The following is a 26,055-nucleotide window of genomic DNA, read 5'->3' as shown; positions in this document are numbered from 1 at the left end:
CACATAGGGGAAGTAGGTGTACATTCAGGGGATTGTCTGCTTGAATTGTGGACAGTATCTGACTGTGGAATTCAGATGCTTTTTACCAGTGCTTCTATTAATTCTCATAATGGTTGATATCCTATGACATTGGAATAATTGAAATTCTCTTAAATATTTAAAGAGTGGATGTATTATATCTCACAATGTAATTTTCAAGTTTACATATTTGTACTAAAGCCAGATACATTTCCAATTTACTGTTTTTGATTTTCAAATTCATAAAGTATATCCATGTGCCTTATTAAAGTTTTACATTCATACAACATACTTCTAAATTTATATCCTCTCATTGTTTTTTAAAAATGAGTGAACTAATAATCATACTGCTTGATTAAATTTTCAGTTTTCAGCAGAGTCTTAAAATTGTCAGGAGAGACCTTAAATTTATTTCCAGTCACTCAAAATATCATTCGATGGTGCTAATTTGCATACAATTCTATATATATATAATGATTTTTTATCAAGATTTGAATTCAGCATAGTGTATATTTTCCTTTGATATTCCATATATTAACTTTTGAGTCATGTTAACCTGTGTCAAAGTGCACTGATTACATGTAGTCCCCTACGGCAGCACAAAGGGGATAGTCTTCATCCCATAGCCCACGTACCTCTGCACCATAAATTCCCCGCAAGGTCACGTCGCTCCTTCCTGCCGCTTACCCGGTAATTTGTCCTAAGAGAATCCCACCTGAACAGAGCCAGAGTGGTGATCATTCTCTCTCTCCAGTCCCCTCTCTTCATGTTGCAGGGTCATACCTTTAGGGACAGACTCAGAGCAGCACCACGCAAGAGGCCAAGTGACAGCTGAGACCCCAGCTTCTGTCCTCTGTCAGCCTCGTGGAGAGGACAGGGTGCAGTGGTTCGGGGGGTGGGGCACGGGCCTTAATGGGAGGAGCGGTGGTAAGAGGGAATGCCCTTGTCCCTTTCCTGTGCCCTGTGGCCAGGGTTAGAGAGTGTTCATAGTAGCCAGGCGAGGAAAGGCATCATGAAAGAAAAAGGGATTTAAAGTTCTGTATTTCCTCAGGCTCCACAAATTATCCATCACACTGGAGGTACAGTAACGTTAATACAGTGCTCATGTACTGCCTTGTAAATGTTCAGCTTCTTACAGGGTTGACTAGCTTTAGCTTTACAGCTTGTTTCATCTGGGGTAAGTCAAGCTCTTCTTCGTCTAACATTTTGTGGTCAGATTGGCTTAATGGCATAGTATGAACACAGTCATTTAGAAGAGTGTTTTCAGATAATTTCAGACTTACAGAAAACCTGCAATATCCCTGATATTCCTTCATTCAGATTTTCCAGTGGTCAGTGCACCACTACAGTTGCTCCATGATAGAAAATTGTCCACTGTATTTTTCCAATTAGAGGCACAATTTACCACAGAAATACTACATGACCCACATTAGGAAACTAAAATTGTTGATAATTCTTACCTGCAGACCAGCTTTAAATATCAGCAAGTGCATCAACTATGAGAAAAACATGTCTGCATTCTGGGCCATAGACTTCCTGTCATTTTCATGACCTCAGTTGGGTTAGAGTCCAAAGTTCTCCAACATCATTATGTGCAGGCTCAAGAGTCCTTGTCTTCTTGACCTTAGAGGGGAAGCTTTCAACGTTTCACCGCTGAGTATAATGTTAACTATAGGTTTGTTATATATGGACATTACCATGCTGAAGATGTTCCTTCTCTGCTCCGTTTCTTGCGGGTTTTTATGGTAAAAGTATATTGTATTTTGTAACATGCTTTTTATGACTCTACTGAGATGATAATATGATTTTTTTTCATTTATTTCTACTAATCTTGTATGATTTGCATATTGAACAATCCTTGCCTCTTTGGGATAAGTGTAGCTGGTTATGTGGGAAATCCCTTTAATGTGACCTTGTATTTGGTTTACTAATATTTTTAGAAAATCCACATTTATTTTTATTTTTTTTATTAAGGTATCATTAATATATAATCTTATGAATGTTTCACATGAGCAACAGTGTGGCTACTACATTACCCCTTATTATAAGTCCCCAACACATACCCCATTACAGGCACTGTCCATCAGCATAGTAAGAATTTTGCATCTATTTTCAACAAAAATATTAGTCTGCAGTTGTGTATTCTCATGGAGTCCTTATCCAGATTGATAACAGGGTAATGGCCTCATAGAGTGAGCTTGAAAGTGTTCTGTACTCTTCAATATTTTGGAAGATTTTGAGAAAGGTTGACATTAATTCTTCTTTAAGAGTTTGGTAAAATTCTCCAGTGAAGCTGTCCGATTCTGGAATCACTTGTACAGCAAGTGTTCTCTGTCTGTTTTTTTTTCATTCATCAAACATACATACATACATTTATTTATGTATGTATGTATGTATGTATTTATTAATATAAATCACATGAGTAAGATTGTGCGTACTAGATTTCCCCCCATTATCACGTCCCCATTACAGTCACTGTCCATCACCGTAGTAAGATGCTATAGAGTCACTACTTTTCTTCTCTGTGCTATACTGTCTTCCCCGTTCCCCCTCCTACGTTTTGTGTGCTGATCGTAATGCCCCTTTTCCCTTGTTCCCTCCCTTCCCACCCACCCTCTCCAGTCCTTTTCCCTTTGGTAACTGTTAGTCCATTCTTGGGTTCTGTGATTCTGCTGCTGTTTTGTTCCTTCAATTTTTGCTTGGTTGGTATGCTCCACAGGTGAGTGAAATCATTTGGTACTTGTCTTTCTCCACCTGGCTTATTTCACTGAGCATAATACCCTCTAGCTCCATCCATGTTGTTGCAAATGGTAGGATCTGTTTTTTTCTTATGGCTGAATAATATTCCATTGTGTATATGTACCACCTCTTCTTTATCCATTCATCTGCTGATGGACACTTAGGTTGCTTCCATTTCTTGGCTATAGTAAATAGTGCTACAATAAACATGGGGGTGTGTGCAATATGTCTTTTTAAACCTGAGAATTTGTTTTCTTTGGGTAAATTCCCACATCAAAATGGTATTTCTATTATGAGTTTTTTGAGGAACCTCCATACTACTTTCCAAAATGGTTGAACTAATTTATATTCCCATCAGCAGTGTAGGAGGGTTCCCCTACTCCCCATCCTCGCCAGCATTTGTTCCTAATATTTTTGATGTTGGCCATCCTAAATGGTGTGAGATGATACTTCACTGTGGTTTTAATTTGCATTTCCCTGATAATTAGCAATGTGGAGCATCTCTTCATGTGTCTATTGGCCATCTGAATTTCTTCTTTGGAGAAGTGTCTGTTCATATCCTCCACCTATTTTTTAAAAGGGTTATTTGCTTTTTGGGTGTTGAGGTGTGTGAGTTCTTTATATATTTTGGATGTTAACCCCTTGTCAGATAATGTCATTTACAAATATATTCTCCCATAATGTAGGATGCCTTTTTGTTCTGCTGATGGTGTCCTTTGCTGTACAGAAGCTGTTTAGCATCATGTTGTCCCATTGGTTCATTTTTTATTTTGTTTCCTATGCCCAAGGAGATGTGTTCAGGAAAAAGTTGCTCGTGTTTATATTCAAGAGATTTTTGCCTGTGTTTTCTTCTAAGAGTTTTATGGTTTCATAACTTACTTCAGGTCTTTGATCCTTTTTGAGTTCATTTTGTGTGGGGTTACACGGTAATCCAGTTTCATTCTCTTGCATGTAGCTGTCCAGTTTTGCCAACACCAGTTGTTGAAGAGGCTGTCATTTCCCCATTGTATTTCCATGGCTCTTTTATCATATATTAATTGACCATATATGCTTGGGTTTATATCAGGGCTCTCTGGTCTGTTCCATTGGTCTGTGGGTCTGTTCTTGTGCCAGTACCACATTCTCTTGATTACTGTGGCTTTGTAGTAGAGCTTAAAGTTGTGGAGCATAATCTCCCCAGCTTTATTCTTCCTTCTTAGGATTGCTTAGACTATTCGGGGTCTTTTGTGGTTCCATATGAATTTTATAATTATTTTCTCTAATTTGTTGAAGAATGCTGCTGGTATTTTGACAGGGATTGCATTGAATCTGTAGATTGCTTTAGTCAGGGTGGCCATTTTGACAGTATTAGTTCTTCCTATCCATGAGCACAGGATGTGTTTCCATTTATTGGTATCTTCTTAAATTTCTCTGAGTGCCCTGGAGTTTTCAGAGCATATGTCTTTTACTTCCTTGGCTAGGTTTATTCCTAGGTATTTTATTCTTTTTGATATAATTGTGAATGGAATTCTTTTCCTGATTTTTATTTCTGCCAGTTTATCATTAGTGTATAGGAATGCAACAGATTTCTGTGTATTAATTTTGTATCCTGCAACTTTGCTGAATTCAGATATTAGATCCAGCAGTTTTGGAGTGGATTATATAGGATCTTTTATGTACAATGTCATGTCATCTGCAAACAGTGAGAGTTTAACTTATTCCTTACCAATCTGGATGCCCTTTATTTCTTTGTGTTGTCTGATTGCTGTGGCTAGGACCTCCACAAGTATGTTGAATAAAAGTGGGGAGAGTGGAAATCCTTGTCTTGTTCCCAATTTTAAAAGGAAAAGCTTTCAGCTTCTCGCTGTAAAGTATGATGTTGGCTGTGGGTTTTCGTATATGGCCTTTATTATGTTGAGGTACTTGCCCTCTCTACCCATTTTGTTGAGACTTTTTATCATGAATGGATGCTGAATTTTGTCATACTTTATCAGCATCTTATGGACATTATCATGTAATTTTTGTCCTTTTTGTTGTAGATGATGTTGATGGATTTTCTAATATTGTACCATCCTTGCCTCCCTGGAATAAGACCTACTTGATCATGGTGGATGATCTTTTTGATATAGTTTTGAATTCGGTTTGCTAATATTTTCTTAAGTATTTTTGCATCTGTGTTCATCAGGGATATTGGTGTGTAATAATTTCTTTTTTTGTGGTGTCTTTGCTTATTAGAGTGATGCTGGACTCAGACTGAGCTTGGAAGTATTCCCTCGTCTTCTACAAAATTTGGGAAAACTTTAAGGAGGACAGGTGTTAGGTTTTCTCTAAATATTTGATAGAATTCAGTGGATTAGGCATCCGATCTGGGTGTTTTGTTCTTAGGTAATTTTTTGATTACCAATTTAATTTTATTGCTGGTAATTGGTCTGTTCAGGTTTTCTGTTTTTTCTTGAGTCAGTCTTGGAAGGTTGTGTTTTTCTGGAAAGTTGTCCAATTCTTCTAGGTTATCTCATTTGTTAGCATATAATTTTTCATAGTATTCTCTAATAATTCTTTGTATTTCTGTGGTGTCCATAGTGATTTTTCATTTCTCATTTCTGATTCTGTTTTTTGTGTGTAGACTCTTCTTTTTATCTTGTTAAGTCTGGCTAGGGGCTTATCTATTTTGTATATTGTTCTCTAAGCACAGCTCCTGCTTTCATTGATTCTGTTGTTCATCTCGATTTTATTTGTGCTCTAATCTTATGTTCCTCCTTCTGCTGAATTTGGGCCTCATTTGTTCTTCTTTTTCTAGTTTCACTGTGAGTTTAGACTGTTTATATGGGATTGTTCCTCTTTCCTGAGGTAGGCCTTTATTGCAGTATGCTTGCCTCTTAGGATGGCCTTGGCTGCGTCCCACAGATTTTTGCGGTGTTGAGTCGTTGTCATTTGTGTCCATGTATTGCTTGATCTCTTGTCTTTATTTGGTCATTGATCCTTTGAATATTTAGGAGCATGTTATTAAGCCTCCATGTGTTTGTAGGCTTTTTTTGTTTTCTTTGTGTAATTTATTTCTAATTTCATACCTTTGTGATCTGAGAAGCTGGTTGGTAAAATTTCAGTCTTTTTGAATTTACTGAGGATCTTTTTGTGGGCTAGTACATGATCTGTTGAAAACATTCCATTTACACACAGAGAGACGCCTCTATGATTTGCATTTGTAGCTACTGTAGGGTGGGCCATCCTCTCGCTGGCCAGGCGCAAAGGTGGGAGCATTGAGTTTGCACACTGGTGTCTGGGGGGAGGAAGGTGCAGCAGGTTGTGTATCATGGTGGGGAGCCTCAGAGTTGGGTAGCCAGCCAGGGGGGTGGATCACCTGAAGCTCCTAAAAGTTCCCTATCTGCTGAGCAGAGTGCACCTAGACAATTTTGTCCACCTTTCCTTTCTCCAGAGAAGCAAGGTGTGTGCAATCATTGCTCCTTTAGCAGCTCTCTCGCTGTTAGGGAGTCTCTCTCAGACTGCCCACCTTTCTTTTGTTGCAGAGCAGCCGTATGTGAATCCCTGTGTTCCGCATGTGGCTGGAATCTCAGTCTTCCGAAGTATTAACGCCTGTCTTAGCTTTCCCACTCCACTGATCTCCAGAGCACCAGGTAAAGTAGGTTCGTGCTCCCAGAGCATATCTCCTGGGTTGGGTGTTCAGTAGTCCCTAGTTCTCCAGCTCCTTCCCAGTCCGGTGAGCTCGGGTGGGGGAAGGGCTCAGGTCCCCCTGGATCACGACTTTGGTACATCAGTCACCCTTCTCCTTGAGGTCTGCTGGTCTCCCCAAGTGTAGACAGTCTGCCGAAGCTTTCTTTCCTATTGCTCTTCCAGGATTTGGTGTAGTTGTTATATTTTCATATTATATGTATGTGGTTTAGGGAGAGGTTTCTGCCTCACCTCTCATACCGCCATCTTTAATCCCATCAAACCATCTTTTCTTTTTTCAGTTTCACTTGTGTAGGATAACTTTTCCCATACCCCTTCAACTTGTAGTTTGTTTCTGTCCTTGTATCTCAAGTGAGTCTCTTGTAGGGAGTATGTAGATGGTCTTGAGTTTTCATCCATTCATTCATCCTGTGTCTTTTGATTGGAGCATTTTAAGTCTTTGCATTTACTGTGATAATTGATAGCTGTGTCCTTATTGCACTTTTTAAACTTGATTTCTTCCTCCTTTTTGTTTGTAGTTCCTCTCTGTGCTTTCATCGTTGCTCTCCTGGTTATGAGCGATAGCTTTGTTTACTGTTAGGCTTTCCTCTTTATGTTTTTGTGTGTATCCATCAAGATTTTTGGTTTGTGGTTATCATGAGGTTAACTTCTAATATCCTAAGTGTACAGTGGTCTATAAGAAATGAATGACCATCCAAGTTCCATACATTCTAATGGCACTAATGGTTGCAGCCTCTCGCCATGTTTTCTGCATTCGACTGCATGCTTTTCAGGATGATTCCCTTGCCAATTTGTTACACAACATGGATTTCCTAGTTTTGTCTTTGAACCTTTCTAGTAGTAAGTTTTTCCTGTCGAGGAAACGATTCATCTGTTCTTCAACTCTGGGTAAGCTTGCTGGGTAGAGGGTTCTTGACTGGAGCTCCTTTGCTCCCAGGACTGTGAATATATCCTTCTGCTGCCTTCTGGCCCATAGAGGTTTTTGCTGAACAGTCATCTTGACAGAATGATGCGGTTTCTCCAGCATTGTTCCTTTGCTGTCTTTACGGTTCTCTATCTTGAGCCTTGCAAATACTCAACGTTAATGGGTCTTGGTGTGGTCTCCTTGGTTTCCTCCTGTTTGGAGTTCTTTGTGACTCCTGGGCTCAGGTATCTGTTTTGTTTCAAGGATTGGGAAAGTTTCAAGCTATTCCTTCTCCAGATGAGTTTACACAAAATTCTGTCCCTTCTCCTTCCAGGGCTCCTGTCGTGCAAATGTCTGTGTGCTTGATGTTCTGGTAGACGTCGCTTAGACCATCCTCATGCTTGACAAGTACTCTTTCTGTTTGCTGTCAGCTAGGGTGTCCCCGTCAGCCCGTCGTCCGGGCGATGGGTCCATTCTGCATCCTCTCATCTGACATGGGATCCCATGAGGGTATTTTTCTTTTCAGTTGTTCTGTACTTAAGCTTGCTTTGATTGGTCTTTTGTTACGGTTCCTCTCCCTCTGTTGATGTCCTCACCATGTTCACCTGTTCTTTCTCTCAGGTTTGGTGAGTACATGTGTAACCATAATCTTGAACTGCATATCAAGGTAGATTCCTTTACTCAATTTCATCTGCTCTTTTACTCAGTTTTGTCACTAAGCGCACATTCATTCCTCTGTCCTTCTCAGTCTTGATTCCTTGTGTCTGTTACTGTGAGTTAGCTGTGTGTTTGGGTCCTGAGAGGAGTGGCTTTGGGTGGGAACATCTCCTGGGTAGGTGGCATGCGTCTGCTGGGTATGGATGGTGTAGTTGGCGGGCTGGACTCTTGAACCTGTGTGGGTTGGTGCCCTCTGGCTGCTCTGCCCAGGGGCCGGTCCTGCTGGGGCGGCTGCGTGAGCTGCGGGGTGTATCCGAGGCCCCATGCAGGGAGCACCCTGGCTGGCCTGCGGGGGGCTGAGGCAGGTGCATGCCCAGTAGTAGGTCTTTGTGCCTGTGCGCCAATGTCACCTTGGTGGCCCATCTCCAGAGAGCATGCGTGTAGTCACTGGTTAAGGGAACTACCTTTTGGTGACACGCGGGGCTGTTGTGGGCCGGTGGCCCGTGGGCTTGCTGAGGCGGCAGGCCAGCTAGCTTGTGGGGAAACTGCTCCCCTCTGCTGTCAAGGTGGAGGTGGAGTTTAAGTGCATTTAGGCATTTAGATGTGAGTGAGGTCTATCTGAAATGGAATAGTAGCGTTGAGAGCTATGTTTAATGTTCGTATGAAAAGGGTGCTGAGCATAAAGAGTTGGTTGGGTGATGGTGGCAGGAATTCTAGGAATGTTTATGTCCCTGCATTTATTTATTTTCTGTTAAGGGAAGTGATTCTGAAGTAACTTTCTAGTCACGGATGAAGGTGGTTCATAAGGTCATCCCACGTCAGCCATGGTGAGATGAAGTGATGTAGTAGAATTAAAGCCTGTACACCTTGGCCTGATACATAGGAGACACACCGTGGGTGCTCTTTGCTGCTCTCCTGTCTTGGCTTATTTAACTAACTTGATGGTTCAGAGTGGTCCCAGCAACATTTCCAGCAAAATCTTTCTAAAATTACATAGAAATACTTGGCAAAGATATCCCCAGAGGCTAGTGGAAAATTTTACTCTTTCTGGTCACAGTTTGCAAGATGTTTGCTCTACCCTGCGTTCCTTAGTTACTTTTGCATCTCCTGTGATTGTAGACCGATAGGGACAGTGGTGTACACACACGCACACACAGACACAGACACACACACAGAGACACACACACACACACAGACTCATACACACACACATGGCTGAGACTTAACAGAGACCCCAGTTATCAGCAACTGCAGCACACACTTCAAAAAAAAAACGTGCGTAAGTTGTGCTCCTGGTGTTCCCCCATAGGGAGTGGACTTCAAATTGCAGAGGTGGATGGGCACAGATACCTATGCAGGCACCTAAGCACAAATATGTATGCGTAGGCTCTCTCCATCCATCGTCTAAGTGCTTCTCTGTTTACCTACATATCTGTGTTCGTCTACTCAAGCTGATAACCAGCCTGTCATTGAATGGGGGCTGAATCCATAGACACCGATTTCTCGCCATTCTGGAAGCAGAAGTCTAAGACCAAGGCAGGTTCAGGTCCTGGTGAGGTCTCTTCCTCTCGCTTGCATACGGCTGCATCCCTGCTGTGTCCTCACAGGGTCGAGGGAGAAAGCTCGGTCCTCTGTTCCTCTACTAGCACTGATTGCGTAATGGCAGCTCCACTCACACCCTCATATCTTCCAAACCTAATTACCTCCAAAGGCCCCACCTCCCAATACCATGACAGCAGGGGTTAGGGCTTCAACCCTGACTCAATTCAAATATGAATTTGTGTGTGTGTGTGTGTGTGGTGGGGGGTTAGGAGGAGTGGGAGATGGTGAGGTGAGGGCCCAAAAATTCAGTCCATAACTGTATCATCTATGTAATCTATTAATATCTATCATCTATCTATCTAATCTGTATCATCTATCTGTATCATCTATCCTATCTAGTCTATCATCTGTCATCTATAAATATCTATCATATCTGTAAATCTTTATCTAATCTATGAATATCTAGCATCTATCTAATGTATCTATATCTAATCTATCACCTGTCATCTATCTATCATCATCTTTTTGTCTACCCATCTATCCTTATGTACAGAACAGTTAACATGGCTATCTATCTATCATCTGTTCTGTCTATACCTATCATCTATCCATCTATCTATCTATCTATCTATCAGTCAATCATCATCTTTTTGTCTGCCCATCTATCCTTCTGTACAGAACAGTTAACAAGATGGCTTATATGTCACTTCCCTACTTAGGTTTCCAAAAACTTGCAAGGTAAATAGCTGTAGAGGCAGCACTGGGTTCACTGAGACATTTGCACATGACATTTGCACGTCGAGTTAACAGCGTGTGATTACAAAACTAGTAAATGGTGGTGCAGGGACTTCAACCCATATCTCTGTCCCCGGTCTTCTCCTTGCTGACAGTATTCTAGCCGCATTCATTGACTAACTGCTCCCTGAAGACCACAAGTTTCCTTCCTCTGGGCTTTTTCAGTATTTTATCCCATTGTATGGAATGCTTTTCCCTCAGATACCTGGTTCAGTCACCTCCTTCTAGACTGTTCACGTCCCACCTCCCTGGCGAGGCTTACCCTGTCCACTGTTCATTTTGAAAGCCCTGCTTTTCTCTGCCTATAATCTCAGTCCTCCATATCCTGCTTTTTATTCTTCATAGTGTTTGTTACCGGCTAAGCTACCGGAAAACTTACAGATATGTTCATTGTCTCTTTCCTCCCCTCCAACTAGAATGTGGTCTCCACAAGTTAGGAATTCTGCGTGTATTAAGTCTGGTGGAGACCCTGCAGACTCTAGGGTCAGCGAGAAGCGGGCACAGTTGTAACTCAATGTGGTTTGACATTTTAGCAGTTTAGGTTAGAGTCAGGCCAGCCAGTCATTAAAGAGGGCATTTTCTGATATTACTACGCTACTTGATAAATTCTAAGTAAGCTTAAATTTTCAGTAATCATACAGCAGGCAGAAGCGCTTCCTTCTGTTGTTCCTCCAGCCTCGAGGACCTGGATGCCAAATCCGTTCTCTCGTGGGGAAGAGGGAATGTGTGAGGATGATCGGCCAAAGTCTTAAGTTACACGGGACACACACATACAGAATTACACACATATAAAAACCAAAGTGAGAAGAGTGGTTTCCTGTGTCACAGCAGGGATTCCCTAGCCTCCGGTGAGCTCAGGGCAGTGGGAGAGGAGACGGAAGGGGCCACACAAGCCAACCCGGTCTCCTTCCTCTGGACTGCCTCCCCCTGGGTAGTCATCCATTAAACGCTCAGCCTGCAGACCTTGTGGTGAGCACGCACAGTCATAAAACGCGGCTATTTCCACATCCCAGTCAGTCACTGGGGCGTGGAACATGTTGCATAGTTAAGTGTGGCTCAGAACATTATCACTCATGTATGTGTGTTCTTCCTGTCACTGAGTCAAAAGAGTAAACAGCAAAGGCATACTAGCAAGAACAGGGTTTAGTATGAATATATAATATACACACATTCTGGGAAAGATTTTGTTACATGGATAGGGGGATGTGAAGCCCCTATAAATGGACATAGGCCTTGTCTGGAGCTGTGGGAGACGTGTGGGTGCTGTTGGCGAGCCCTGTGGCGTGTCCGCCGGCTCGGAGTCAGAGTTAGGGGGAGGGCCAAGGCCGTCGGCTGTGCCTCTGATGGCATCGTATGGGGCCAGGGAGACCAGATGATGACCACCCGCGCGGTGGGCATCTGAGGTGCACAGGAGGCCCACGGTGGTGCCGCCCATGGCCTCGTGTGTGGCTGTGAGGACCGGAAGATGGCGGCCAGCGATGGTGGTGTCATGTCCATCGGCTCGTCTTGAGCGTCAGCGTCGGCTTTTGGTCTGGTGCTTGTGCTGCCCACGGCCTTGTCTGGGGCTTGGGGAAGTTGTAGCTGTCTTTCCCAAGGGCAGTGGTGTGCCCATTGGGTCCTAGTCCGATTTGCGGGTAGGTCCAAGGCCGTTGTCTGTGCCTCCCATGGCGTCATGTGGGGCCAGGGGCGACAGGACGATGACCGCCCGTGAGGTGGGTGTCTGAGGTGTGCATGAGGCCAGCAGTGGTGCTGCCCACGGCCTCGCGTGGGGCCCAGTGGGGACTGGAAGATGATGGCCAGCGACGGTGGTGTTTCCATCGGCTCATCTTGAGCATCAGAGTGACCCTTCGGGCTGGCGCTTGTTCTCCACACGGCGTCGTCTGGGGCCCAGGGAGCAGTTGTAGTTGCCTTTCTCTAGGGCTATGGCATGCCCATCGGGTTCTAGTCCCACTTGCGTGTAGGTCCGAGGCCGTTGTCTGTGCCTCCCGTGGCGTCATGTGGGGCCAGGGGCGACAGGACAATGACCGCCCGTGTGGTGGGTGTCTGAGGTGTGCATAAGGCCAGCGGGGGTGCTGCCCATGGCCTCGTGTGGGACCCAGGGGAACTCATAGGTGCCCTTCCCGAGGGCGGTGTCGTGCCCATCAGGTTCCAGGCCTACTTGTGCGGGTAGGGCCGAGGCCGTTGTCTGTGCCTCCCACGGCATCATGTGGGTCCAGGGGAGACAGGACGATGACTGCCCGCGCGGTGGGTGTCTGAGGTGTGGAGGAGGCCGGCGGTGGTGCTGCCCATGGCCTTGCGTGGGGCCCGGTGGGGACTGAAAGATGATGTCCAGCGATGGTGGCGTGTCCATCGGCTCATCTTGAGGGTCAGAGTGAGCTTTCGGGCTGGCGCTTGTGCTGCCCACGGCATCGTCTGGGTCCCGGGGGGCAGTTGTAGGTGCCTTTCCCGAAGGCAGTTGTGTGTCCATCAGGTCCCAGGCCTACTTGTGCGTAGGGCCGAGGCCGTTGTCTGTGCCTCCCACGGCATCGTGTGGGTCCAGGGGAGACCAGACGATGACGGCCCGCGCGGTGGGTGTCTGAGGTGCGCAGGAAGCCGGTGGTGGTGCTGCCCACGGCCTCGTGTACGGGTGGGGGGTCCGGAAGATGGCGGCCAGCGATGGTGGTGTCGTGTCCATCGGCTCGTCTTTAGCGTCAGCATCAGCTTTCAGTCCAGTGCTTGTGCTGCCCACGGCCTTGTCTGGGGCTTGGGGAAGTTGTAGGTGTCTTTCCCAAGGGCGGTGGCATGCCCATCGGGTTCTAGTCCGACTTGCGGGTAGGTCCAAGGCCGTTGTCTGTGCCTCCTACAGCATCATGTGGGGCCAGGGGCGACAGGACGATGACCACCCGTGAGGTGGGTGTCTGAGGTGTGCATGAGGCCAGCGGTGGTGCCGCCCATGGCCTCGCGTGGGGCCCGGTGGGGACTGGAAGATGATGGCCAGCGACAGTGGTGTGTCCATCGGCTCATCTTGAGCGTCAGAGTGAGCCTTCGGGCCGGTGCTTGTGCTCCGCACGGCGTCGTCTGGGGCCCAGGGAACAGTTGTAGTTGCCTTTCTCTAGGGCTGTGGCATGCCCATCGGGTTCTAGTCCCACTTGCGTGTAGGTCCGAGGCCGTTCTCTGTGCCTCCCGTGGCGTCATGTGGGGCCAGGGGCGACAGGACGATGACCGCCCGCGCAGTGGGTGTCTGAGGTGTGTATGAGGTCAGCGGTGGTGCTGCCCACGGCCTCGTGTGGTGCCCAGTGGGGACTGGAAGATGATGGCCAGTGACGGTGGTGTGTCCATCGGCTCATCTTGAGCGTCAGAGTGAGCCTTCAGGCCGGCGCTTGTGCTCCGCACGGCGTCGTCTGGGGCCCGGGGAGCAGTTGTAGTTGCCTTTCCCTAGGGCAGTGGTGTGCCCATCGGGTCCTAGTCCGACTTGCGGGTAGGTCTGAGGCCGTTGTCTGTGCCTTCCACAGCATCGTGTGGGTCCAGGGGAGACAGGACGATGACCACCCGCGCGGTGGGTGTCTGAGGTGTGCAGGAGACCGGCGGTGGTGCTGCTCACGGCCTTGTGTGGGGCTGAGGGGGACCAGAAGATGACGGCTAGCAACGGTGGTGTCATGTCCGTTGGCTTGTCTTGAGTGTCGTCAGCCTTCGGGCTGGTGGTGCTGCTGCCCTCAGCCTTGTCTGGGGCTGGGGGGCAGTTGTAGGTGCCTTTCCCGAGGGCGGTGGCGTGCCCATCGGGTCCTAGGCCGAGTTGCGGGTAGGGCCGAGGCCTTCGTCTGTGTCTCTCACGGCATTGTATGGGTCCAGGGGAGACCAGACTATGACCGCCTGCGCGGTGGGTGTCTGAGGTGCGCTGGAGGCCAGAGGTGGTGCTGCCCACAGCCTCGTGTGGGACGGCGGGGGCCCGGAAGATGACAGCCAGCAAGGGTGGTGTCGTGTCCATCAGCTCATCTTGAGCATCAGAGTCAGTCTTCGGGCTGGTGCTTGTGCTGCCCATGACCTCGTGTGGGGCCTGGGGGGTACCGGAAGATTACGGCCAGCCAGGGTGGCATCGTGTCCATCGGCTCGTCCTCAGCGTCAGTGTCGGCTTTCAGTCTGGTGCTTGTGCTGCCCACGGCCTTGTCTGGGGCCGGGGAGCAGTTGTAGGTGGCTTTCCCAAGGGCAGTGGTGTGCCCATTGGGTCGTCGTCCGACTTGGGGGTAGGGCCGAGGCCGTCGTCTGTGCCTCCTACAGCATCATGTGGGTCCAGGGGAGACAGGACAATGCCTGCCTGCGTGGTGGGTGTCTGAGGTGCGGAGGAGGCCGGCGGTGGTGCTGCCCACGGCCTCGCATGGGGCCCGGTGGGGACTGGAAGATGATGGCCAGCGACGGTGGTGTGTCCATCGGCTCATCTTGAGCATCAGAGTGAGCCTTCGGGCCGGTGCTTGTGCTCCGCACGGCGTCGTCTGGAGCCCAGGGAACAGCTGTAGTTGCCTTTCTCTAGGGCTGTGGCGTGCCCATCGGGTTCTAGTCCCACTTGCGGGTAGGTCCGAGGCCGTTGTCTGTGCCTTCCACAGCATCGTGTGGGTCCAGGGGAGACAGGACGATGACCACCCGCGCGGTGGGTGTCTGAGGTGCGCAGGAGGCCGGCAGTGGTGCTGCTCACGGCCTTGTGTGGGGCTGAGGGGGACCAGAAGATGACGGCTAGCAACGGTGGTGTCATGTCCGTTGGCTTGTCTTGAGTGTCGTCAGCCTTCGGGCCGGCGGTGCTGCTGCCCTCAGCCTTGTCTGGGGTTGGGGGACAGTTGTAGGTGCCTTTTCCGAGGGCGGTGGCGTGCCCATCGGGTCCTAGGCCGAGTTGCGGGTAGGGCCGAGGCCTTCGTCTGTGTCTCTCACGGTATTGTATGGGTCCAGGGGAGACCAGACTATGACCGCCTGCGCGGTGGGTGTCTGAGGTGCGCAGGAGGCCGGCGGTGGTGCTGCTCATGGCCTTGTGTGGGGCTGAGGGGGACCAGAAGATGACGGCTAGCAACGGTGGTGTCATGTCCGTTGGCTTGTCTTGAGTGTCGTCAGCCTTCGGGCCGGCGGTGCTGCTGCCCTCAGCCTTGTCTGGGGCTGGGGGACAGTTGTAGGTGCCTTTCCCGAGGGCGGTGGCGTGCCCATCGGGTCCTAGGCCGAGTTGCGGGTAGGGCCGAGGCCTTCGTCTGTGTCTCTCATGGCATTGTATGGGTCCAGGGGAGACCAGACTATGACCGCCTGCGCGGTGGGTGTCTGAGGTGCGCTGGAGGCCAGAGGTGGTGCTGCCCACAGCCTCGTGTGGGACGGCGGGGGCCCGGAAGATGACAGCCAGCAAGGGTGGTGTCGTGTCCATCAGCTCATCTTGAGCATCAGAGTCAGTCTTCGGGCTGGTGCTTGTGCTGCCCATGACCTCGTGTGGGGCCTGGGGGGTACCGGAAGATTACGGCCAGCCAGGGTGGCATCGTGTCCATCGGCTCGTCCTCAGCGTCAGTGTCGGCTTTCAGTCTGGTGCTTGTGCTGCCCACGGCCTTGTCTGGGGCCGGGGAGCAGTTGTAGGTGGCTTTCCCAAGGGCAGTGGTGTGCCCATTGGGTCGTCGTCCGACTTGGGGGTAGGGCCGAGGCCGTCGTCTGTGCCTCCTACAGCATCATGTGGGTCCAGGGGAGACAGGACAATGCCTGCCTGCGTGGTGGGTGTCTGAGGTGCGGAGGAGGCCGGCGGTGGTGCTGCCCACGGCCTCGCATGGGGCCCGGTGGGGACTGGAAGATGACGTCCAGTGATGGTGGCGTATCCATCGGTTCGTCTTGAGAGTCAGAGTGAGCTTTCGGGCCGCCGCTTGTGCTGCCCACAGCATCGTCTGGGGCCCGGGGGGAAGGTGTAGATGCCTTTCCCGAGGGCAGTGGCGTGTCCATCGGGTCATAGGCCGACTTGCGGGTAGGTCCGAGGCCGTTGTCTGTGCCTCCCACGGCATTGTGTGGGGCCAGGGGCGACAGGACGATGACCGCCCATGTGGTGGGTGTCTGAGATGTGCATGAGGCCAGCGGTGGTGCTGCCCACGGCGTTGTCTGGGGCCCGAGGGGCAGTTGTAGGGTGCCTTTCCTGAGGGCGGTGGCGTGCCCATCGGGTCCCAGGCCTACTTGTGTGGGTAGGGCCGAGGCCGTTGTCTGTGCCTCCCATGGCATCGTGTGGGTCCAGGGGAGATCAGATGATGACCGCCCACGCGGTGGGTGTCTGAGGTGCGCAGGAGGCCGGCGGTGGTGGTGCCCACGGCCTCGTGTAGGGCTGGGGAGGACCGGAAGATGGTGGCCAGCGACGGTGATGTCGTGTCCATCGGCTCATCTTGAGCGTCAGAGTCAACCTTCGGGCCGGTGGTGGTGCTGCCCACGCCTCGTGTGGGGCCCAGGGGGGACTGGAAGATGACGGCCAGCCAGGGTGGCATCGTGTCCATTTTTTCATCTTTGGATTCGGAGTCGGAGTCAGCATTCAGGCTGGCGGTTGTGCTGCCCACGGCCTTGTCTGTGGCCAGGGGAGACTTGTAGGTGCAGTCCGCAAGGACAATGAAATGTCCATCAGATTGAAGTCCAAGTTTGGTGTAGGGCCGAGGCCATTTGTGCCTAACACGGCATTGTATAGGGTCAAGGGGCTGCGTGGTGGCTGTCTGAGGTTCTGACTCAGAGTCCGTCTTCAGGCCGGTGTTTGTGCTGCCCACGGCTTTGTCTGGGACTTTGGCGGACCGGAAGATGACAGCCAGCGAGGGTGGCGTCATGTCCATTGGTTCGGAGTCGGAGTTAGCCTTCAGGCCGGAGGCTGTGCTGCCCATGGTTTTGTCTGGGGCCAGGGGTGCCGGGAGATGATGGCCGGGGAGGTTGGCGGCGTATCCATTGGTTCAGAGTCGGAGTCATCCTTCAGTCCTGCGGTTGTGCTGCCCATGGCTTTGTCTCGGGCGGGAGGGACTGGGAGATGACGGCCAGCGAGGGTGTCGTTGTGTCCATTGGTTTGTTTGTTTTCATAGATGGAGTCGGAGTCAATCTTCAGGTCGGCGGTTGTGCAGCCCACAGCTTTGTCTGGGGCCAGGTGGGGCCAGGAGACATCGTCGAGGGTGGTGTTGTGTCCATTGTTTCGGAGTCGGAGTCAGCCTTCAGGGCGGAGGTTGTGCTGCCCATGTCCTTGTCTGCGGCCAGGTGATACTTGTAGGTGCTGTCTGTGAGTGCAGTGGCACGTCCATTGTGTCCTAGTCCGACTTGGGTGTAGGGCTGAGGCCGTTTGACCCTCCCACGGCATCGTATGGGGTCAGGGGAGACCAGACGATGATGGCCCGCATGGTGGGCGGCTGAGGTGCGCAGGAGGCTGGCAGTTGTGCAGCCCAGGGCTTTGTCTGGCACCTGGGGGTACCGGGAGATGACGGCCAGCGAAGGTGGTGACGTGTCTATTGGTTCGGAGTCGGTGTCAGCCTTCAGGCCGGAGGTTGTGCTGCCCACGGCTTCGTCTGGGGCAGTGGGGGACCAGGAGATGATGGCCAGTGAGGGTGGCGTCATGTCCATTGTTTATTCTTCTGGATTGGAGTCAGCCTTCACGCCGAAGGTTGTGGTGCCCTTGCCTTTGTCTGGGCCTGTGGGGTCTGTGAGATGATGGCCAGTGAGGGTGGCGTTGTATCCATTGGTTTGTCTTCAGAGTCGGACTAGGAGTCAGCATTCAGGTCGGCGGTTGTGCTGCCCACGACCTTGTCTGTGGCCAGGGGAGACTTGTAGGTGCCGTCCGTGAGGGCAGTGGCATGTCCGTCGGGTCGTAGTCCGAGTTGCATGTAGGTCCGAGGCCGTTTGTGCCTCCCACAGCATCATATGTGGCCAGGGGAGACTGGACGTTGACGGCCCGCGCGGTGGGTGTCTGAGCAAGAGGCCTGTGGTTGTGTCTGAGTCAGCCTGAAGGCTGGCAGTTGTGCTGCCCATGGCCTCATGTGGGACTGGTGGGATTAGAGGCCTGGCAGACAGGCCATCCATGTTGGCATCGGTAGCAGGTATCTTTAAGTTGTGACCGGTCGAGTTCAGGGAGCCTGCATCCTCCGGGGCAGGTGGAGAGAAGGAAGCAGCCGGTTGAGGAGCCCTTCCGTCGGCCATGACCTCCTGGGCGGTATTTCTCCATCAGAGTTAGTGCTGTCCTTCCCGGTGCCCGGGTCTTTGGCAGCGGCTAGGCAGGCACATTTCCAAGGCAGGGGGCAGCTCGCCGTGATCCCACGGTGCTCGAGGTGGCCATGGCAATGGCAGCGTCGGAGGCATGGGTGTTTTCCTTTTGCGGGGCCTCCCCTGGGTAGGTCCCGGTGAGGGGCTCCTTGGGGTATCAGAAGTCTCTGTGCCCTGCATCCTCTTCCCAGGCACTGGTGGGTCTGCAGCACTTGGCCTATGACCTTCACGCTGCCCGCACTCTGTTGACCTTGACCTCCCTGGCAGCCGGAAGCAGCTTGGAGTTGGGTTAGAGGCACTGCTGCCTCTGGATGGCAGTTTTGCGAGGCAGGCTGTTGTGGTGCCTGTGTGCCCTGCAGAGGAGGAGCTTGTCTGGGTGGTCTCTCTTGAGCCCTCTGCAGGGAGCCTAGGATAGTCCAGATGCCCAGGACTGCTCTCCAGGGAAGTGGGAACTCTGCTGGTGTCTAGGGGCTTAGATGTTGATTATGTTCCCCAACTGCCGCAGGGGCCCCTGGTCTCACCATGCTGCCTTTTGGTCTCCATGTGATCATCCTCCTCCTCCACCCATTTGGGACCTCTGCTCCCGGGCATAGAAGTGGCAGGTCCCTAGCTTGTGCTGACCTCTTAGCCTTGATTGACTACCTGCTCGGTTGGTAGAGCACGTTTTCGCCCCGAAGGAGCTGTTTGTGTGGTTCTCAGGTGTCCAGACATCTAGAATTAGGTCAAATCGCGTCCCCCCCCCCCCCGCCAGAGACTGTTAGGAGGCATGGGGAGTCCAGGACAACTCAGAGCACTACGTCAGTTTGGGTAGGGGATTCCCGATGGGTGTGGCTATGGAGGCGACTGCGTGCCGCGTGGAGCATCTGATGGTTGTGACTCCTGGTGGCAGTGACCTCGTGAGGCTGTGACTCCTTAAGTAATTCGTGGTTGCAGTGATTCCTGGTTGCAGTAACCCCTGTAGGAAATTATTCCTGGTGGCAGTGACCCTTGGAGCTGGTAACTCCTGAGGTGGTGACCCCACGATGTATTGACCCCGTGAGGTGTGGTGATCCCCGTGGCACTGACCTGTTGGCAGCATTCCTAAGACCCCTGCAGAGGGCCATCAGCCGACCGTCTTCTGTTCGCCATTTTCAGTGGAACAGCTGCTGGGGTCTGGCTCGGTCCCTGGGTTTTGATGGGGAAGAGGGAGGCCCTAAAACTAATCCACAGGAGGGAATCCTCTTAGGGTGCCAGAGAGGCTGGGGCTCGTCCTCTAGGTGGCATATACCCGTCGGTCAGGGACCAGTGTCTGCTCTCTCAGAGTGTGGAATCATGGGCTAGGGGCAGAAGGGCCCACTTGTGACGCCCAAGCATGCGCCCCTGCCTGGGCCGCTCAGCTCTTACCTGCCACCACATTGCACACCTCCTCACCAAGACATGGCATTTACCCACACTTCAGGCCCTTCTCCACCCTGGCTTCCCCACACTTCTGCTTGTCAAAGGCCTGTGTCACATAGGACCCTGCAGCCGAGAAGACTACTGTTGTGGCTGGAGTTTGGAGTCATGACGAAGTCCAAACCCAAGTTTTGCCCCAGCTGGCTGTATGCAGTGTCAGGCCAGACATTGTCTCTGTAGAACAGTTGCGTGTGGACAGGTCCAAAGTGGTCTCTGCAGGAGCACCTGATATTGCAAGGGCTAGAAAGAGGCTACCCAGGAAAACCTGTATGCCTACAGGCTACAAGTGGTCTCTGGGGGAAGACACGAATGCAAGTGCCAGAAAAGGTCTTATCCATAAAAATCTGTATGCTGATAGGCTAGAAATGTCCTGTGCAGAAACACATGCACAGATGGTCAAGGAGAGGCCTATGTAGGAGCAACTCTATGCAGACACTGCTTTTCTTTACTTCGTGTCAGAATGGCAGCCACCCCATTGCAGTGTTCTGAAGGTCACTTAAGACAGTTGCCAGTCAAGACGTGCCATGAGGAGAAGGCGGAGGTTGTGTGACATGGGAGACTGCATCATGCGGTGCATCACCATCAGCCAGCACAGCCAGCACATTTATTCAAAACTCTTGTAGATTAAGAACTCCTATTCCCACTGACCCTAGGTGACGAACGTTCTGCCCCAGTTCCCCTTCTCTGTCCTGCAGGGGGCAGGGTCTGCAGGGAACATCCCCCCTTCCAAGGGAAGAGACGTTTCCCGGGTGGCAAAAGCTTCCAGAAATCCCTGTACTTCACTGTAGAAGATCTCCATTGTGTATATTTGGGTGTTCTGCCGGCACAACTGCTTGGCTTCTTCCTGTAAGGCCGTCACCTCCTACTCCAGGTGGGAATTCCTGTCCTGAAATGAACAAGGTGGAACTCGGCCAGGGACCCCTGTGTGCTCAGGGCTGGGGTCTCCTCTGGAGCCAGCTGGCAGCCCCCTTCCTCCTCTGCAGCATCTAGCGAGGCCTGGGCCTCAGGTGAATTCTTCCATTCATGTCCTTTACAGGACACCAAGTTTAGAAAGATTTTTCGTACTTCAGTTTTGTCCTTCAGATGTCATGAGCAAATCCTTCAGCTCAAAGAGAACTTAATTTTCTCCACTTCTATTAAAGTTTGTTTTCATTAAGGTAGCCTTTCCCTCTAATTGGGCTTAAGCTTTGTCTGGGACTGTCCTTGCCAGAGACAGCTTTTCAACCTCAAACTCATGTCTATTTTGGAGGCCTGGCATCCTTTTCTACCTTTGAAGAGATGCTCCCAGAAGACGAAAGCTCCCCAGATCAAATGCCCCCAGAATATTTGACTGAAGCTTATCCCAAACCAGAAATCTTCAGGCCGTGGGCCTGGCAGCATTTTGGCACAGTGATCCATCAGGGTTATGGCTCTCCAAATGGCTCCCAGCACTGGCCAGACCTTGGCATGAACTATGACACAGTGACATTTTGGAGCATGGTTGGGACAGAGGTGGCAAACTCTGCCTTCACAGACACTCCCAAGCCTGGCCCCTCCTTGGGAAGATGGAGGTCACCCTGGGCTGGCATCTTCACTCTTGTATCTGGGACAAGATGGTCCATGTTGGGTTCATGTTGGTCTTCCTGCCCCGTCTCCTGGTCTTCTGCATTTCTTACAGAGTCGCTGGATCCTGGTAGGGCAGAAGGGGTCCCCGGGGCCAGTGTATCACTTTCCGTCTGTTGCAGGCACCACCTGAGCCCAGAGTTGAGACTGGAATCTAGACTGCTGGGTGGTGACATGTCTCTGAGACCACTGTCCCCATTCTCTGCATCTGTCAGACTCATTGATTTGGAAGGTACCTTGGTGACAGGACTCATGAGGGCAGGTGTGAGGAACTTCTCCTCTACCAGGTAGCAGCCTCTTCCAGCCACTTCCCCTAGGCCTGGCAGAGGACCTGATGGCCACAGGCAGATGAGAACTTGAGTATCAGCAGAAAATGAAGCAAAGGGCTCCAGTGTGCACGAGTAAGGGGTCCAGAGGGAGATAGATGGGGATGGGGACTTCCCATGTGCCTGGTGTCCTGGGGACTCAATGGTCCTGTGGTGCCCTGGGCCAGGGGCTTCTGGTTCCCCAATTAATCTGGGAACCCACTGTCTCTCTAGTGTCCTCAGCTGGGGGGGCTTCTGGAAGGCAAGGTGTTCTGGTGTCCTCCAGATCACTGTCCCTTTTGTGCGTTTGGTTGGGTGGCTTCTGGTCAGCCTACTGTTCAGGTACTTGATGGCCCTCTGATGCCTTGGGTTAGGAGGCTTCTGGTCACCCTGGTGTCCTGGGGACTCAATGGCCCTATGGTGCCTGGGTCAGAGGGCTCCTGGTCAGCCTGGTGTCCTAGGGATCTGTTTGGCTTGCAGTGACCTGGGATGGGGTGCGTCCTGTTGCCTGGTGTCCTGGGGACTCAATGGTCCTGTGGTGCCCTGTGTCAGGGGCCTTCTGTTCGGCCTGGTGTCCCAGGATTTGTTCCCCTGTGGTGCCCCAGGTCGTGGGACTTCCAGTTGGCCTGTTGTCCTGGATACTTGTTGTTCCTGTGGTGCCCTGAGTTGGATAACTTCTGTTCGACCCAGTATCCTGGGGAATTGTGCCACCTGTGGTGCTGTGGTGTGGTGGCTTCTGGTCAGTCAGTGTCCTGGGGACTTGCTCCCCCTGTGGTGCCCTGTGTCAGTGGGCTTGTGGGTAGACCTGGTATCCTGGAGGTTTGTTTGCCCTTTGGTTCGCCCAGAGGTAGGCTGGGTATCTGGGGAACTGGCTGGCCACGTGGGGAGTTGGGAGAGTGGGCTCCAGTCTGACCCCTGGTTCAGGGTCCTTAGCAGGTTGGGTGGGCTCCTCTTGAGCCCGAGATGGGCGGCGCCCTCTGTGTGCACCCTGCCTGGCCCAGTGCTGGACTGCGGCAGGGTGCCGCGGGTCTGGCAGGTAACTGGCAGTTCATCAGGTAGCACCAGTTCACCCCAGGGCTCTCTCCCCACTCACCGACATTCCACTCAAGGGGTCTCCCCAGTGGTGAGGGGGTCCAGTGTGCTCTGATTCCTAGCCACCCACCTCCAGCTGCGGATCGCGGATATGAGATTAAGTGACTTGACTGGAGGACCCAGACCCAGGAGTTGCTGGGTGTGGGTGCACAGGCTGATGGGGCTGCAAAGAGGCGTGATGGTGGATGCCAATGTAACCTTGTTGTGTAGGGTGTGGACAAGGGGCCCCGGGCAGGCGTAATGGGGCATTGGCATGAGCGTCATTTTGGGATGCACCGCAGAGTGCAGTGAGCAACATGAGGAATAGTGAGAATGCTACGCCTCTCCTTGGGCTGGCTCTTGGCATTTGGTTTTTATATCCACCTGGTGTGTTGCAAAGCCTCTTTGTGACGTCACCTCCAGGCTCTGGCCAATCAGCTGGTGGCTCTTATCTTAGTCTGCCCATTCAGCCAATAGCTGGGCTGCTCTCACTGTGGCCTAAGGTCACTTCTGGTGGCCTTCACGCATCCCCACTGACGTCACCTGTTCCCCTGCCAGTGCCTGCTTGCATCAGGGAGCCTTGGTTTCACAGGGGACACCATTGATCCTCCACCCATGGGAACCTGAGAGTTGGCAGGTGGCTAGAAGTTCATCAGGTGGCACTGATCCACTCTGGGGTCCTTATGAGCATTACACCCAAGGGTTTCCATGGTGATTCTAAGCGGGGTGGGGGTGGTAGGGGGGTGGGAGGTAGGAGGGGTTGGGGGGATATGGGGGGGAGGTAGCCAGGATGCTGACCCTGCATCTACTTCCTTTGCTGCCCCAGTGGCTCCCATGTCATAGCCGGTTCTGAGGGCCGAATGTTAGGGAAAGGGGAATGGAGTGTGGGGTGGGCTGCAGGTGGCCTGGGCGATCACAGATGAGGCGATACTTCAGAAGGAAGGGTCTTCACACCGCGGGTCCCGGACAACAGAGGGCTGCTCATCCGAGCAAGTGGAGGTACCGCTCCTAGGCAGCACCCCTCACCCCTCCCGTGCAGTAGGCTGCCCCTTCCCCGTTGCTGCCTCCTCAGCAAAGCCTTTAGCCCCATTGGCTGCTGACCAATCAGTATGCCCTGGTGGGCATATTCAGTGACCTCTGCATTCACAGTGATAGTCCATCCCACACATGGCCTCTGGGTCCCTGTCCTCCTTTTAGTTATTTAAACACCTTTAAGACCACTGTTTTAAAGTTTCTGTCTAGAAGATATCCATCTTAGGTCTTTTTTTCATTCAGTTTCTGTTTATTTTCTTTTTCCCTTAGAAAGGACCATATTTTCCTGTGTGTATGTTTGCCTTGCGATATTTTGTTACCTGACGTGGGTAAAATTATAACATTTCCAGATTATCTCGCCTGGCTTTAGTGCATTTGCATATCCTCAAAGAGTTCATAGGGGAGAGTTCATCTCCATGTCAGTTGGTAAACCTGGGCAGCCAATGGCCTGTCTGCACCTGAGAGTTTAAGGGGAGGGGCTGCTTGCTTCCTTCTGGAGCAGAGAAGAGAGAGAGCCCCGGACTGCAGTCTGTAAGCAATAAACAGGTTTTAAGCTTTATTTCTCCCTTCGACTGATATCAGTTTTTAGAGGTATTTTGCTGCAGGATTTCCTCTCCCCGGACTTATATCTGGCGTAGTCAGCAGGATGCCTCTGAACCTGAAATCTGTCATAATGGGTATGACCTTTGGGAGGGCTGCTCCTGTGGATGGTGGGGAGGCCCCAAAGGCTGCAGCAGCAGAGGGTGCTCATTCACCTGTTACCCCCCAGCTGTGGGACTTCCAAGTTGGGAACCCCTAGTGGGGAAGTGGTCTAGGGTAAAGTACCTCTTAGAGGGGTGGGGCCTTACCCAGAACTGGGGAAGGGTGGAAACACCGGAAGCTGCAGAATTAGTCCTCTGTGAGTTAGAAGACTGATTGGAGACCTTAGGGGGTTGTGTAGCGACTGGTACTGTAGGGTCTCTTTTCATCCAGATAGTGGGAAATGTTATATAGGAGAAAGGATTATTGAGCCGGTTAGTGATGAGAGAGAGGGACTTCAACATCACTTCAAGGAGCTGGGCGATAAATCTATGGGATGCTGTTAAAGAAGAGAGACAGTTACTGGAAAGACAGGTCACCCTCCTAGAAGATTCCTTAGCGGCAAGAGGGGAGGCAGCAGAAAAAGCCATGTTGCAGGAGGCCGTAGGGGATGGGGAGGAAAGAGTGGTGCCTTCAGCCCTGAAAATGGTGGAGGAGGAGCCATTGGTGGAGGGAGAAGCCTGAGGGAGAAGAGGAGGAGGCGGGGCCATTGGCGGTTCCACTACCCAGGCCACCGCCCAGAGGTACCATCTTTTCCTGTTTCAGAGACCTGCCCAGCTGTAATTAAGAAAATTACAAAACAACCGCGGGCTCCTCGGGGAGGAGCAGCCCCCTCCCCAGGTTGTGGAGCCCTCCATGCTCCGCCCCTACACCCATGATGAGCTGGTGGACATGAATGTCCGGTATAGGCAGAGGCCATTGGAATCTCTGCCTACATGGCTTTTACGTCTCTGGGATATGGGGGTGGAAAACGTTGTTGTGTCAGGTACTGAGATGAGTAGAACGACTTCCCTGATGACTCACTGTTCCCTCTGGCAGCAGTTCCAAAATGCCCATCACTCCTGGAATGGCTGACAGCTGCTATCAGGATAGTTTGGCCTAATCAGGGTGATTTAACATTCTCCCAGTAGTTGAAAAACGTATGCAGAGCTCCAACAGGTACTGTGGGAATTGGGCATGAAAAACATCATCTATAATATGGACCCCCAGGACCCTGATGAGGAGGTGTTCTCTATAGGAATGAGAAACCTGGTGCTGCATACAGCTCCCCCATCTCTCTTTGGGTCCCTAGTGAATACTCTTGTCCCCCACCTGGGGCAACCTTAAGTGAGGGTACTCATACTTTAGCAGATCCAGGTTGAAATAATAAGGGCACGGAGGGAAGTATGCGCCACAACTGAGAGGAGACTTGCAAAAGGCCCCCCATGGAGGTCTCCAGGACTCAGATGTGGGTTGATTTGATAAAGGCCTGGGTAGTAAAAGAAAACCTCGATGGGCAGCCCAATAGAATATTGTCAG

General features: G+C 51.2%; 1 long non-coding RNA gene across 8 annotated transcripts in view; it reads left to right on the top strand.

Annotated features, from left to right (window-relative positions):
* The window catches only part of LOC140849672 (uncharacterized), a 78,141-nt gene that overhangs the window by 26,282 nt on the left and 25,804 nt on the right, over positions 1-26,055 (top strand). For all 8 annotated transcript variants that reach the window (XR_012131843.1, XR_012131841.1, XR_012131846.1 and 5 more), the window contains one exon: positions 6,261-6,368. This is a non-coding gene — a long non-coding RNA (uncharacterized lncRNA). The remainder of the gene's footprint in view (positions 1-6,260; positions 6,369-26,055) is intronic.

This window comes from Manis javanica, chromosome 5, assembly GCF_040802235.1.
Source record: "Manis javanica isolate MJ-LG chromosome 5, MJ_LKY, whole genome shotgun sequence".
NCBI classification, from domain to species: Eukaryota; Metazoa; Chordata; class Mammalia; order Pholidota; family Manidae; genus Manis; species Manis javanica.
The sequence above is the reverse complement of the archived record's forward strand: the minus strand, read 5'-3'. Positions and strand labels throughout refer to the sequence as shown.